A 3658-nucleotide genomic window follows, 5' to 3' on the forward strand; every position below is an offset into this window, starting at 1 on the left:
TAGTGTCATGTATATATTAAAATTATCTATTTTAATTATGTGAGTTATTATTGTTATTTTTACTTTTTCGTTACATTGAAAAATAATATTTAAAACTAAAAAAGAGATAATTAATTTTTTAATTTGAATTAAAAAAATGTCTTGTAAATATATTCAACTTTTACATATACTAAGTGTTATAATATTAAATAGTATAGTATTTGCTACAACAATGACTCAAAATATTAATCCAAGATATATTTGGGTTTAGTAAGACCTCACTGCAAGCAAGATCAACTAAAATACATTGTTAGGGTTCTAAATCCGACTTAGGTTCATTACCTTAAAGGCCAAATGCAGATGAACTCCACGCGTCCCCTCTTAAATTGACTCAGATTGGATCTCCGTTACTAGTTAAATATGGTAATGAGTACTCAAAGGAGCGTGAGAAGCCCCTTCCCATCCCTCACTCCTATTTTTAAAAAAATGCCCACATTCCTTCTCTGTCATTGCAAGTTCTTGTTTAATTACCCCTTAGGAAATGCAGATCTCCTCAGTAAACTTTTGAAAAAAATTAACACAAAAAACATAATATAATAATCATAAAATAATTAGTTCAATATAATTCAACACAATTTATAACATATTCGTTATGAAAAATAACATTTCAAAAGAAGAAAACATAAAAACATATTCCAACTTAATAATATAACATAATTTTTTGGAACGATACTGAGCGACATAGTAACGGACTTGAGAGGCAGAGAAAGTGAGATAGAGAGAGAAGATCGAGGCTGATAATGAGTCTGAAAGAAAAAGGAAAAATTCGAATTGGAGGCAGAAATTAGGATTACTAAATTCAAGAAATGAATTTATGTATATAAAAATTAGGATAAATTAATAATTTTATTCTATGGGGCGGCTATTTATGTCTGTGTCCATATTAGGGATGGCAAACAGGAAAGTCCGTCCTGTCTCGCCAAAAGCCCGCGATCTGGTGGCTAGCCTGTCCCGCCCCGTCTAGTAAGGCGGTCTTAAATTTCTCCCCCGTCCCGTCTAATGGTAGGTTGGCGGGCTCTCTTTTTTTATAAATCATTAAATATTAAACAATATATATAATTTCGTAATAATTTTAATAAATTTATAATTTCTAAAAATATAAAAAAATTATAATTATAAATATGTAATAAACATAATTATAAACCAAATTTTTTGAAACAAAATAATAAAATCAATATTATCCAAAGCAAATATTATCCAAAATATATAATTAAACATCTTCAAGCTTATAATCAATCAAACATAAAAACATAATCCAAAATATAACTTAGAACACTTTCAATTATTATCTTCATCCTCTTGTAGATTAATAGCATTATAGAAATTTGTAAAAAAATGGTCTTGACAAAATAAAAGCTTCGTCCGGCGGGAAAACCTGTACCATCCCACCGAAACCCGCCAAAACTCATGGATTAGGTGGTGCGGGGTAGGCGGCCTTTTTAAGTTTGGCAGTCTTAAATTTTCAGCCCAACCCTCCTTTTTTGTTGGGTTATGCGGGTCAGCATGACAGATTTTGGCCCGTTTGCCACTCCATGTCCCCATCCATGTTCAGGTGGCAGGTCGTGAGGATTTCATGAGTCCCCTTCTAGCCCCAAAATGCGAGTAATTCCTGTAAATACCTTTTTTGGCAGTTTTTGTGATTATTTCTTATTGGTATCATTCATTGGTTTGTGACGTAGAGCTATTCTAACCACTCAATAAATTCTCAGATAATCAAAGTTTAGGTTATATATTTTTTATACAGTCACATGTATCCGTGTTATAACAATATTAATAGAAGATAAATAGATAAACACTAAGCTATTGTTTGAATATAAGATAAAAAATAAGAGGAAAGAAAATAGAAAGAAAGAAAATGAGAGGAAACAAAATAGAAAGAAAAGTATATTTTTGTGTGTGTGTTTAGATGAAGAAAAAATAAATGGAAAGAAAATAGAGGAAAAAATTTCTGTTGTTTGGATGGAAGGAAAAGTAAGAAGAGAAAAAATTATAACAGAGTAAAATTATATTAATGTTTTTATATATTATACATAAATTATAATTCAAATGTTAACTCTGTACTTTAACCCATGTTTGCACTTTTACATAAGTTTTCTTCGCAACTTTGAAGAGAAAAAATTTACATGAGCTCCACATACATTTTTATGTTTTTCATTCAATTTTTTTGTTGATCCATGTAAGACCCAGAATCTTTGAAAAGTCTTATTATGATCAAGTCTCAAATCATATAGTTATTTATAGCCTTAATTCCGGAAATCATTTTATTAAAGATAATTAAGGCAAGTTGTGATTTATTGAATTTGAGACAAGTTATGATTTATTATCCAATTTTACAACTATTGGATTATTTTCTATATTCAAATTATTAGCCGTGCTTGTGTCGCCGGCGCCGCCTCGGTTGGAATTGGCGCCGTCAGAAAAGGGTCCAGGCCGCCGCTAATGGAGCTAGCCGGAACTGTTCCAAGGTTTTGCCGCTTATTTAGATCCTGCTCTGTTTTGGTTAGTGGCGTTATCATTGTTCTGGCCGCCGGAAAATCTTGCTGCCGTCGCCGGAAAAGTATGCCGGTAAGGGTTTCAAACTTGGTTTTCATTTCTTGTGAGATTATGGGAGTCTTATTGTCGCGGCATGTTGGTTTCAGTCCCCGTATCTGTGTTTGCATCTGGGACTCTGTTGGATTGTGGTGATTGGTTGTTGGTTGGATTGTTTGGGCCTAGGGCCGCGGTTGGAATGAAATGAACTGATGGTTGATTTCAGTTTTGTGTTTCTGGTTTGGAATGAAATATGAAAGGCTATTTTGTTTCAGCATAGATAAACCGTTTTGAAAGACTTTTGAATTTTTGAGAATTGAACGGTTCCTCTTTTAGAAAGGATTCCCGACTTTACTTTTATTGGAAACTATTGTTTTTGAAAAGAGGCAAAAGACGGTTATTAATCACTGATGCGGTTATCTTCAAGTATCCTATTACAGTAATTCCTAAAAACCCTCTACTGAGAACCCTTTCGAGGATGATGTTCTCACCCCCCTACATTTTTCCCCTTTCAGGATATGGCGCAGAAGTTACGAAGAGCTTATTTAATTGTTGCTGTGATGCTCTGTATTGTTTTAGTTATGGTTTATTGTACCCTCGCCTTTATCTTGATATACTCTGCCGTCGTGCCGTTGAGGAGAAGGCCGTCCAGTCACACCGAACAGGAGAGACAGAGAGATCTGAGGCTGAGCTGGGGGTTCAACCACCATGCCCAGCCGTGCTTGCGTCGCCGGCACCGCCTCGGTTGGAATTGGCGCCGTCAGAAAAGGGTCCAGGCCGCCGCTAATGGAGCTAGCCGGAACTGTTCCAAGGTTTTGCCGCTTATTTAGATCCTGCTCTGTTTTGGTTAGTGGCGTTATCATTGTTCTGGCCGCCGGAAAACCTTACTGCCGTCGCCGGAAAAGTATGCCGGTAAGGGTTTCAAACTTGGTTTTCATTTCTTGTGAGATTATGGGAGTCTTATTGTCGCGGCATGTTGGTTTCAGTCACCGTCGCCGGAGTTGGGTCACCGCAGCCGCTGAAGGCGGCTACCGGGGCTACCGCCCAACCGGTTCAGAGTCCGTTGCTGTTCGGTTCAGCCGTTCTTTCT

The sequence above is a fragment of the Arachis ipaensis genome, chromosome B06 (genome assembly GCF_000816755.2).
Source record: "Arachis ipaensis cultivar K30076 chromosome B06, Araip1.1, whole genome shotgun sequence".
NCBI lineage: Eukaryota > Viridiplantae > Streptophyta > Magnoliopsida > Fabales > Fabaceae > Arachis > Arachis ipaensis.